The sequence below is a fragment of the Typopeltis vanoorti genome, chromosome 18, assembly GCF_054136105.1.
Source record: "Typopeltis vanoorti isolate ZY-2024b chromosome 18, IOZ_Tvanoo_1.0, whole genome shotgun sequence".
Classification (NCBI taxonomy): Eukaryota; Metazoa; Arthropoda; class Arachnida; order Uropygi; family Thelyphonidae; genus Typopeltis; species Typopeltis vanoorti.
This window is the reverse complement of record NC_143566.1, coordinates 90,512,906-90,526,538: the sequence shown is the minus strand read 5'-3', so window position 1 is coordinate 90,526,538 and position 13,633 is coordinate 90,512,906.

Here is a 13,633-nt window from a genome sequence, read left to right as displayed (position 1 = left end):
ATTAAAATGAAAAGGTATTTGAGTTTTCTGTTTGCTTGCTTGCTTTCATCCCAAACAATTCTTGTATTTTGTGCAAAAAAATTGAACTTATTTCCACCTTGTATTGTTGGTAATCCATTCCATGCAGAGAACTCACTTCTTGCAGTGTCCATCCGGTAAATACCCCAAACAGCTTATGTTTCTCAATCATATCAACTACACGGTGTATTATTTGAGACAGTTAAGCTATTCTGAAGTCATTTCAGATTAAATGTATGTGCAGATTACATGTCTCGGCCGGTCTTCATGAATAATTCATATTCCTAACGTAATTTGTGACTTGTCTTTGTCTCCACTTCATAATTCTATCATCCATCCCAAGTCCTGCTGACCAGATCTAACTGTAAAGGACCAGAATGGGCGGAATCTGGATTTGATATTATAGAGCCAGTATCGCCTTATCTCTTCTTGTCAATGCCATTCTCGATATTGCAGCAATGCTCTGTGTTGTATACAGAGGGCCGTTCCGTGGGTTTGGGCCGCCTGGGTACAAACTTTTTATGCCTCCCTCCCATTAAAAATTAAAAGATCCCGAAGTACGGTAACACGTCACGAATTGTTTTATTTTACTGCACATTAAGAGGAATGTATATTAAAATAAAGAAGAAAAAAAAATATTATTTATTTATTTATTTCCTACTGAGATGTTTTTCTAGCTTTCATTACAGAAAAATCTTTTATATCTTGTAAATCTAAATTGCTACATATTTCACTTTCTATACTTAATATGGATAAATTTTTAATCTCTCATGTTAATTACTTTGTTTTTGTATATTTATATTACCATTCTTATTATTTATTGTATGCAGCCATTATTACATGCACTCAGTGTGCTGAGAGCAGTGATTAAAGTATGTGCTCGTGCCATTTATTTAACTACCCAGCGACTCAGTCCCCTCACTGAAATCTCTCACATTCGAAGGTGACAAATATGCACAAACAGTTCGGTATATTATTTATTCCCTATTTTTTTATGAACGTGTTCGATTATACCACTCCTAAATTGTGCCGCCCGGGTTCTTTGCATCCCGGAACAGGCCTGTGTATACACCACTCTTACGAGATGGGCCATGAATTTCAAATTCCTTTATACATTACCACAGCATCCATTATTTGCTAATGTTCCTCAATTACAATTTCACGAGAGGATTGTGCATTCTCTCTTCCATGCTGTTGATTGATTGATTGATTAGTTTCCTTTCATCCATATGGATGGTAGGGGCAGCTATGCTACCATACTAGGGAAGTGACTATGAGCAAGGTGGTTTCCCGTTGCCTTCCTTGCCAAACTATATCCTATGGCTGTATCCTGTATGTTCATGGATCCGGTTTGCCTCTTTGTGGGATGAAAAACCTGGCTGAAATCAAGAACCTCATGCTCCTTCAAGGCTTACACCGAAGCCCGTAATAGATGCAAAAAACAATCAACTCATCCAAAACAGTTCGAAAGAGCAAAAAGGAAGAAACTAGCAGCCTGTCCAAACAGCAGCCAAGCCTTTTGGTCTCTCACCATAGAAATTAACCGTAACTTCTGTCCAACACGATTCCCATCCCTATCACACCTGGATGACACTACTGCATCATCACCCACAGAAAAATCCAATCTTCTCTCCTCATACTTTGCTTCAAATGCATGCATAATTGACAATGGTAAATGTTCCTCAACCATTCCAGACACCCAACATACAATGCCTGCTATATCCTTTTGCCTGGATGAGAGAAAAATACTGTCCAAATTAGACACAAAAAAGTCTCCTAGCCCCGATGGCTTTCCCCCAATTGTTCTGAAAGTTTGTGCTCCAGAACTGACTCCTATCCTATGTCACCTATATATACTCTCTTACTACTCTACTGGAATCTATCCCACAAACTGGAAATTGGCCTATATTCAGCCCATTCCCAAGAAGGGTGACAAGTCACTGCCAGACAATTCCACCCTATCTCGCTCCCCTCAGTCCAGTCAAAGGTAATGGAAAAAATCATCAATTCCCAACCCCTACACTATCTTGAAGACACTCACCAAATAAATGACCGCAGTATGGATTCCGCCACTGTTGATCAACAGGAGATCTATTCACATACGTCACCCATCTCTATACAAATGCTATGGAGAAGTTTGGTGAATCTCAAGTGGTTGTATTAGATATCTCCAAAACCTTGGACTAGGTCTGGCACAAAGGCCTACTAGGTAAACTACCATCATTCAGTCTGACCCAAGACTTCTGTAGGTAGATTGCCAGTTTTCTCTCCAGACACACACTGTGTGTGATGGTGGACAGCTCCCTATCCTCTCACCACTCAATTAATGCTAGGATCCCACATGGTTCTGTCTTCTCACCAATCCTCTTCCTGCTTTATATCAATGATCTACTGCAATTGACCTCCAACCCAATACACAGTTTTGCAGATGACAGCATACTACACTCCTCGCTTGCAATTGATAAGCCTTACCCTACACAACTCACCTCAACCTACAGAACATCAACCACCACCACCCTCAACTCCGATCTCCAAGCCATTCTACAATGGGGTTCAGATAACCTCATTTCCCATATAAAAAAAAAAAATTTTTCCCCGGTATCCTTTTTGATGATACCCAAATTTCCAGAGAGTTTGAGATCTCACTCCTTGGAATCACCCTCACATCAAACTTCTCCTGGCATAAACATATCTCAAACATTGCATCTGCAGCCTCAAAATAAACTAGGATTTCTCTTTCGTTCAAGAGGTTACTCCACCCCCGAACAGCTATTAACATTATACATGTCACAAATCCGCCCAAATATTGAATATTCCTCCCACTTTTCCAGAGTTTGAGATCTCACTCCTAGGAATCACCCTCACATCAAACTTCTCCTGGCATAAACATATCTCAAACATTGCATCTGCAGCCTCAAAAAAAACTAGGATTTCTCTTTCGTTCAAGAGGTCACAAATCCGCCCAAATATTGAATATTCCTCCCACTGGGGCCCCTAAAAGCTCTCTCAAAATGCTCGACTCAATACAGAGGAGAGATTAGATTTATCAATGATCCGTCCCTTACCAACTCTCTCCCTGCACTTTCACACAGACATATGGTCTCTGCAGTATGTTTATTCTACAAATATTTCAATGGGAAATGCTCATCTGAAATAACATCAATAATTTCCCCACTCAGTACTTAGCTCATTGGAACACGTGCAGCTGCTGCACAACATCTGTTCACAGTACACCTAGAAACAAACAGAACAAGTTTCCTCTTCCTTCATCCCTGCAACTTCTGCAGTGTGGAACAGTCTCCCACCTGCTGAGTTTCCCAAGAATACAACTTAAAGTTATTAAAATCAAATGTAAACAAATTCCTCCTCTCCCAACCCACTACCCATACATGGTACAAATGTACTATAAGTTGACCAACCAACCTCCTGTGCATGGGCCCACCATAAAAAAAAAAAAAAAAAAAAAAAAAAAAAAAAAAAAAAAAAAAGGAAAAAAAAGTGAGAGATCAGACTGATAAATGGAATGAGTGAGATGTGATGATTAAGGAGAATTTGCTGTCGAAGGCCACAAAATGAGAGATAATGCAAATAAGAGGAAAGCTGGTGAAGATTTAAAACATTGTAATGAATCAAGTTAAATTGTAGTTCAATTTTTTGCATTTTGCTGGAAATTGCATTCCGACGGACGGAGTTTTAAACCAATGAAAGTGCTCAGGTTAGACTAAAAGAATATTATTTTATCTAAAAATTGTCCTCTCAAATAAACTCTTGTACAGTGCTCTAGTGGATAAAAATGCTGATGCCGTATGTGACTTTTGCAACAAAAAAAAATTTAAGAAAACACTTTTAATACTGGCATTAGAAATCAATAGAATTGGAAATATAAAGATAAAAATGTATAAATAAGAATCAAGATAATGAGAACTAATAAGATAATATTAACTAAAAGAACTGAAAGAATTAAGAATGATTGCTTAAAAAACAAATTAATAAAATTATTATATCATAATTTAAATTCCCAAGTTGTTATCGTTATTCTATTGTGATTTTAATTTTTGCATAATAATAACAATAATAGACTTGCATTTCTGACAAATATGGGGCATTTTTTCGTTGTACATTCAACAATTAATGACCAACAATTACAGAGCACAAGTAATATTGATTCAGTAGTGATTGTTATTAAGTATTGAACGATATTAAACTGAATTCACACATTTGCTGCCTAGTTTCTGTATATATATATATATAGGATGTGGCTTTTATTAAGGGCAACTTGTTTCTAAAAGAACAGGAAATTTCTGAGCGTATGAACCGTTTCTTAATTTTAATAAGCCTACAAAGCTCAAAAGGAAGACAAGATGAATAAATTTAGCTTAATTTTTGATGCTATGGCCTACAAAAGTGTAACATGTTTATGCCAGGATATGCATTTGATTTTAGGCAATGGTAATTCCAAGAAAGGTCCCATTATGTTAAAAGATTTAGATCTTATGAAAAGTAAAACTGATGTAAAAGGATTCTTTTTGTAAGAAAGAAGGCAAGATTGTTTTTCATTGGTTTATTGGATTTTGCAGTTAATTGGCTCAGTTTATTCAATTAAATACTTCAGGATAGCAGAGAAGGTGAGTTTTGATGATTTCAATGATGATCACAATTTAGGTAAGAGAAACTGGATGGTAATGTGATGTTAAAGATTTGTTGCCGTTATAATGATTAAGTCGATTAGGGAAGCCAGTAGTATTCCATTGGTATATACCCCTTAACAAGTCCCATCTCATTCAACGTATTTGGAGGTAGCAGGATTTTCCATCCCTTAAAAAAGCAAGCAGTTAATATACGTAATGCACTGACCTCATAGCTTTGCTTACTTCAGTTGGAACTCCAACTGGCCATGAAATCCTTCTCTTTACATCCAGACATCCCACATTCAACATGATTTGAATTTGGGGTCATTCTCCTTCTAAACAGTTATTTTGATGATACGTTCAAATTGGAGGTTAATGTTTCAATAGTCTTAACAGCATCTCTTTTAGTAAAATATTTGTAAGGAAAAGAAGAAAGCATATCGAAAATTCCAGGCAAATAAATCAACTTGTGCTCTTAGGTTTACATAGTATACTTAGTTTCGGGAACCTTCCGAAACAAGTAAAACCCATTCTTCACAAGATTCAGAATGAGCACAAAATTAAACATTCGCAGACCGTTGTGTTGAACTGAGTATGAGAGAGTTCCCACATTAAGCAAAGGGATGGTATGTGGAATAGCAGTCGAAATATTGTAACATTCAAATTACAAAAAAATAATGCCAAACACTAATGGAAATCCCAGTGAGTTAGAAGAGGGTCATGATTATTAATAAGTGCAATGCAAACCTTCTAGGTTTCATTAAACGAAGAGGAGAAAAGAAATCTGATAGCAGAATCACAGAAGACATATTTTCATATATTTCATATATAAAACAGAAGCAACGGTAAGTACATCAAGATGGATCTACAAAATGTTTTAACTCATATTATGAAGTTTAAATTGCATTTCTTATAAATGAAACGTTATTCCACTTATGTTGTGTGCTAGAGAGAGAGAGAGAGTTTTGTGGGGGGGGGATGAGAGAGAGGTATATGTAGAGTATGAGAGAGAGAGAGAGAGACAGGGAGAGTATGTGTGCCACAGAGAGTGTTAGAGAAAGAGAGAGTGTAAATAAGAGGGGAAGAGTGTGAGAGAGAAAGTGAAGAGAGAAGGAGAGTGTATGTGTGAGAGACAGCGTGTATTTGTGTGTGTGAGAGAGAGATAGAGAGTGTGTGGGAGAGGGTGTGTGTGTGTGTGTGTGTGTGAGAGAGAGAGAGAGAGAGAGAGAGAAAGACAGTATATGTGAGAGAAAGAGAGACAGAACGAGAGCATGTGCGTAAGACAAAGTCTGTAAGAAGGAGAGCATGTCTGAGAGAGTGAAAGAGAAAAAGAAAGTGTCTGTAAGCGAGAGAGAAAGTGTGTATGTGAGAGACAGAAAGAGAGAGAGTGTGTATATAAGACAGCGTAAGAGAGAGAAAGAGTGTTCTTGTGTGTGAGAGAGAGAAAGGCTGTGTGTGTAAGAGAGAGCCTGAGAGAGAGGGACAGGGTGTTTGAGAGAAAGTGTGTGACAGAGAAAAAGGGATTTTGTGTGTGTGTGTGAAAGAGAGATTGTGATAGAGAGTGAATTTGTGTATGAGAGCCACACTGTGTCAGAGAGTGTGTGAGTGAGAGAGAGAGAAAGAGATTGTGCATGTGTGACAGGGTTAATGTGTGTGAGAAAGAAAGTGTGATAGAGAGTGAATTTGTGTATGAGAGACACTGTGAGAGAGAGAGTGGAAGAGAGTGTGTGTCAGAGAGCATTTGTGTGTGTGTGAGAGAAAGAGATTGTGCATGTGTGCAGAGTGAGTGTGTGTGTGAGAGAGAGAACGACAGTGTGTTTCAGAGACAGTAGGTGAGAGAAAGAAAATGTGTGTCAGAGAGTGTGTGTTTGTGAGAGAGAGGGAGAGTGTGTGGGAGAGAGAAAGAAAGTTGTGTGTGTGTGAGAGAGAGAGTGTTTTTGTGACAGAAAGTGTGAGAGAGAGAGAGAAAGAGAGTGTATGTGACAGATCGTGTGTGTGAGAGAGAGAAAGAAATGCTGCCAAGTTGAAATTGCTAAATAAAATAACTGCTAAATAAAACTCTCAAAACGAATATATTTTTGAGTTCAAGTTATTCACAAGATATTTATTTCTTATAATTATCTGCAATAGTTCCTTCTCTTATTTTGGTATACGTTTAAAAGCGAAAAATTTCGGCAATTGAACTCTTTTGAATTCTCTCATCATCTTCAAAATTTGTGCTCATGCGAAGTTCGTTTAGGTTTAGAACATGAAATAACAAATATTAGTAATTTAAGAAGATCACAGTCTAATTAGGGATAAAATCGTTGATGGTTGAGTTTAATTAATACTTTTCCTTCCATTAGAATTGAGCGGATTCATGAAGATGAGGTCGGTTTGATGAGGTACATTAAAAAAGGTTGTTTAACGTTTAGTAGCAGAGAGAGAGAAATAGAGGATTTTTTTGTTCACAAGCAGAAGACGGAAATATAATGCAGGAACTAAAGTGTCAGGAATTATGAAAAAAATATTAGTGAACTTGAGAAGTTATTTAGAGAACGGATTATAAAATAACTAACAAACACGTCTGGACAACGTGAAAACAGTACGTTGTTCAGCATCTCCTTAGTGATAGCATGAATTCCTTTCTTCATATTACTTTTTTCTATTAGCACTCACATGAAGCCATAAAAAGAAATATACAAAATGCAACCTCTCTTATATTAATAACTGAAGCCATTCCTTTGGCAGCAAAATGAAGTTGAGAAATAGTCCCGTGAATTCAGTTGATGACTACTGATATTTCAGATGAACAAGTTTCACACATCCAGTCTCCTTCATCTCCCCAAACAAAGCTGTCTAAATTTTTGAAGGCTGCTACAGAGAAAATTTAAAAGGAATTTGCAATATCTCCAAATAGATGAAATTGTGGAAAAATATTACTAAATGGCAGAAAGAGATAGCAAGATTTTAAGAATTCTTGATCCGAAATTTGCAAAAATTAACACTGATTGGAGCAAATTCACAAAGTTATGTATTATAATCCTTCTATAGCAGCTGTACTCGACAGCGCTGCATATACATTATGTTGAAAAAAGCATTTGGACACCTTACCTGCTAAGCAAATTTCGGATCCTATCAGATGCAGAGATCTTACGTATAGCTTAACTTAGTCTTCCAATGTGGGATGGTAGTTGAGTGTCACCTCAGTTTTCTTACTGTCTGTGACATTGCTACCCTTCTCAGTATACCGAAATCCATCGTTGCTTATGTCATTCGCAGATGAAAACTGATGGTGCTACCACAGCAGGAAAACGCTCTTGGATGCCACCAACATTCAAGGACTGAGATCGACGAACTCTGTCTTGGAACGTTCGAGAATCCCGTGTGTCATCAGCGGGGGAGGGGGATTGCAGTCAACCCCGAAAATGCTTTAGGGACATCTGTCAGCAGTAGAACTATCCGCAGAAAGTTGCAAGTTGCATGTCTTAGGTTATTATTATTTGACACCTCCAGGGAGTCCAAAGACTCATCGAGGGAGGGCACCTGCTCTACAACTCTGTCTCCACCACTCAATCCATCAACTGACCACAACTACACCGACGCCGTCTACCGCCGACCACCCCCACTAGTATTTCCACAGACAATCAAACATCCATGCCCACGGCGGGATTTGAACCCACAGCCTTTTTTGCTGGAGAGCGGATACGCTAACCACTTGGTGAGCCAGGTTACCATCGCAGAGCTGCTGCAAACAAGCCACACATCACCCCTCCCTCAACGCCAAATGACACTTGGACTAGTATCTTTCACACCATTCATGGACCATAGATATTGGAAAAGAGTTTTGTGGAGCAAGAAACCACTCTTTGAAATGTTTCATTCTGGTCGTTTGGATCTGGAGATTACTCAGGGAACGGTTCCGGCAGGACTGCATAATTCCAACTGTCAAGTTTGGTGGAGGCTTGGTAATGTTTCAGTTGGATTGGGCTTGGTCCATTGGTGGATGTTTCCAAAATCATAGGTTAGCTCCAGTATTTATATTACACTTCCAGTCTCTTACAATAAATTTTAATACAAATAGCTCACTGGATGTGGCATTTGCACACCACAGCGCTTGACCATACGAAGGAAGACTTGCTTTCGAATCTAGTCGGCGACTAGAGAAAATATTTCTAAGCTTTTTTTCGAATTGTTCCCGAGTTAGTCGATCTCTGCATGGGCAAACGTTTTTTCTCCAGGAAACTCAAGTTTTTCGTCCCGTAAACTCAAGAAAATGGACTGTGGATCCCACATTATTTCAGATCCCTAACCCTAACACAATATACATTAAATATATATTGTGTTAAGATTAGGGATCACGAGATGGGGCACTTGTTGAGCCGTCTCTCTTCACTGCATGCCACTTAATTAGTGATAGCTTTGGGCCAGCTATATCTGATCGGGTGCCAGTGGAGATTGAACTGACCACTCAATCTCCAAAAGTTAGATAGGGCTAAAACGGCCTTGCCTACTCCCTAGACAGGAATAAAAAGGCTTTAGCTGATTATTTATTTATTTGATATTCGGAAGCAGATATGACTATCTCGGGCTGTTCTATCAAACTAATGTATGTCATTTTATTTCAGATAAAATGACATATATTTTTGAGAATTCGCAAATTTTCTTGTGGTTTTTCGGTCTTAGTGTCAATTATTTAAATAAAGCAAAAAAAAAAAATAACGATATCTTTGTCATAGATAGCTTTTTTTTCACACATTGTAATTCTGTCAAATTTTCTTAATTCATCCCTTGTTCTTTCAAATCTCTATTCTAAGTAATGCTTTGTGTCTTGGATACCTCACTCTTAGAGTAATAAAGATCGACTTTAGAAGTTGAAAGTATCGCTTTACGAACAAGAAGAGGAAATCACCTAGAACTTCTACTTGATCGAAAGTAACTGATTCTACAAGTTTATTAACTTCTTAACTTCCTCAATACTTGTATGCAAAAAGGAGCAGGAACGGTAGGATCTTTGCATCTTGTAATTTTCGTATAAAATTTAAGAATTACATCATTTTCATCTTTTCTCCTAATAAGGAATGGATCTTAATTCAAGTTACTGTGTTATGACTTTTTCAACAGCAAATTCAATGAAAAGCTTCCTCGTTACACTCTACTAATTTTGGAGGATTTGTCATTCATTTATATATCTTGATGTATTTTTTTAAATAAAATAACTTGCTTATTGAGGATAGAGAAAAGCACTTGTGCGTCTCACATAAGAAATTTTGGAAGAGCTTCCGAAGATTAATATGAATCTCCTAATTCAATCGCGTTATGGAATAAAATCAAATCACAGAGGGGACATCTTTCTTAAGGTTTTGATAAACCTTATTATTAACATCAACCATTTACACTGTAATTATCGATGTCCTATTGCTAAATACTTTCTATCAAAAGTAATTTATTTGTATTTTCACATGAAAATATAAAATACCGAATTTCAAATGACTGATCTGATAATTTAATGCAGCTAAAAAAAAAAAAACCGAAATCCGGTAGATTATTTTAGAAGAAACTCATTTTAAACTATCCGCCTCATGAGTAAATGCCATTGCAATGAAACAAACCTAGAAGGAAAAAAAAAAAAAAAAAAAAAAAAGAGCTGAATTTCGAACTGTATTGGAATGATGTTGTTTAGAAAGCCAATAGAGTAACCAAGCTGGCGGTAATTGAATTATGATCTTTATTCTGATTACTAAAGTGAGGTTATTTCATTAATTGTATATGTGCGACAGTTAATAATAAAAGAAGATTATCGCATTTCTTAAAGTCTTATTGTCTACATATTTTATACGTATTAATATAACTTTTTTCACGAATAGTGTCGCCTCATATCTACGTATACAACGCTACGAATATTACAATCTGTATTAAGAAATATATGACTGGCCTTTTTGAATTCCCTTTAGGCAGAGTCAAAAAAGATGACCAGTTCTGACTTGTAATAGTTCGCTACAGCTATGGTGTCGAAATATTGTGATCGTTATTTAAGTTTTAAAATTGAATTTATAATTTAAAATTTTCAATTATATACAGGGTGGTTCAAAATTCCTCGTACAAACTTTGAAGGGAGGTAGAGAACATCAAAATCAGCCCTATTAACATAGGAAAGCATGACCTCAAACGCCACCCGAAAGTGATAGGTGGCGTCTGTTCGCCAGCGCTCCAGGTGAGCAATTGGGGCTTCCTCATTCAAGCTTTCGATGTCGTAGGAAGAACATGCGTATTTACGAACGCTGAGATGACAGATATGCACCTCGTTTACCATATTATATTATGTATCCAACTATTATTGAACTGTTCAGTTACGCCTAATAAAGTTTTTTTACACTACTTATTCCCTTGTGTTATTTCTGTATATTCGTGTCTCTGTTAGTAGCTTTCGGCGGCGTTTCCGGTCATGCTTTCCTATATGAATATGGTTGATTTTGATGTTCTCTACGTCCCCTCAAAGTTTGGACGTGGAATTTATATATCAGCGTTCATATTTACTCGGTAGATAATGTTATGAAAAATAAATTAGTTTAAATGACTATAATACCGAAAATAAAAAAGAATAAAGTTTAATGCTGAAATACTACTAGTTTCGTTGAAAAACTCAACGTCTTTGTTATTTCTTCAAATTTAGAAGAAATAACTCGTATTCCTATCTCTTATGTGCAAAGCATTAGTGAATGCATAGCAAAAGTTTAAAAAACCACTAAATATTTTCGTTGCCTTTCGACCATTCAGAAAAATCTTCACCTTTCTCACTATTCCAAAGGACAAGCTTTCACATCTCATCAGGTATCTACCAAACACCTGGATAATGAGATGTGGAAGATTCCTTGCTCCTGTGGGTTATATTATTTCGGACAAACGGGAAGATCTGCTTTTCTTCGGCTAGAAGAAAATAAGTTTTATATTCGATACCTTGAACCTGAACAGTCAGGACTTGCAGAGCATGCCATCAACACTAGACATAGAGTTCATTGGAACAAGACAAGAATCCTTCACAAAAGTCTGTTCTTCATGGAATGGCTTTATAAAGAAACATTTAAAACTTTACTTCATTCTGTTAACTTAAACAGATCTGATGGTCTTCGTCTATCCCCTTTCTGGGAGATAAAAAAAAAATCACATTTGACGTCCGTCGACGTGTATGGTCACTGCCGTACCTCACATGGTTTTGGGAATGATGTCTGCTGCTAGATGAGGTGGTAGGTTTGCGGATTCCCTTTCCACACAAGGTTCGTAGGACAATCACAAACATCGATGTCCACGGCAGTATTCGAATCCGCTAATCTTGGCTGGAGAGCAGACATGCTAACCACTCATCCAAACGCCGGAAATTTTGGGTGATAGTACTTTTTTTAATCAACTATCTTTCCTAACTCTTTAATTGTGTATGTTTGTGTACGTTCGTAATTTAATTAATATTTTTTATTTTATATATGCTTTTTTTATAGGAAATTTAATGACCTGTTTTAGTTATCTTGCATTTTTTACTTAGGTGGCGCCTTTTGGAACTGCAGTTATTGTTCATCCTTGTACTGAAGATGCCTGTGGTAAGGCGAAAATTGTACTAATAAATAATATTTTACGTGAGTTAATTCCGGTATTATAATTTATTTAAATATGCTTACTAACTTTATTTCCTTATTGAAACACACATCATAAATTCTAGTTTATAGAGATTACCAAAGAATACAGTCCTTCACCACTGAAAAATATTCAAGATAGGGTGGAAATATTAGACAAATAGAAGAAATCTGGTTGAATTATTTCTATAATATATTTAACGAAGAAATCTTTCATCCATCAGTGAGAAAGATACAGCACCGATAATCCTAGAGTAAGAAGTAATCTTTTCACTTAATCAAATGAAATCATCAAAAGCACCTGTAATTGATGAAATATCCACAAATGAAGGAAATGATCTAATTAACTGACCAAACTTTACAATAATATTCTTTTCGCTGGGACTATCTCAAATGATTAGAAAATGGCAAAATCTTACCTATACATAAAAAAGTAGATGTTCAAAAATGTAATCGTTATAACCCAACTACTCTTCTTTTCCACTCTTAGAAATTCTATAAAAAGAATATACCATCATCTAAATAACATTTATGAACACCTAACAGAAGAACAACAATCAGGTTTTAGGAAAAAAAACAATCAACGATTAACGACATGTTTATTTTTTATAGTCTGGCTGAAATCACATGGGGAAAAGGATTTATGTAAGGATGACCACCATTCTGATGACTTTTAACATCTTATCCAGAAGCATTGTCAGCACTTTTTACACAAAAAGGAGTGAAAGTCATTGATTGACCAATCACACATATCAAATATGCAGACGATGCATTAAGTGAAACAGATAACAAATCAAGTCTCCAACACCAACTCAAAATTACAAGAAACTTGTAGAATAATGACTGAAAATTCCAATAAAACAAAGATAATGAAAACTGGGAGATGCTATCAAGATATACAATAGCACTTAATTAGAAAATCATGGAGGAAGTCACTGGTTTTAATTTCCTAGGAGCATACTGGGTTTCAAATATAAATGCCACAACAATTAAATACAGACTCTACATAGCATGGTCAGAGATGAATAAATTTAGTAAAGTTTGTAAAAACAACAAAATCTCTCTAACTAAAAATAAAATTATAAAGTTAGCAAAAACTCTCTACGGTCAGAGACTCGATACTACAAAAAAGCAGAGAAAAAAACAGTTGGCATTTGAAATGTAATGTTTAAAGAAAATAAATAGAACTCATCGGACAAAACATAAGACTAATGGCAAGGTAAAAAAAAAAATCAGCTAACGCCTTTTTATTCCCGTATACGGGGAGTAAGCGAGGCCATTTAGCCCGATCTAACTTTTGGAGACTGAGTGGGCAGTTCAATCTCCACTGGTACCAATCAGAGATAGATGGCCCAAGGCTATCACTAATTAAGCGGTACTCAG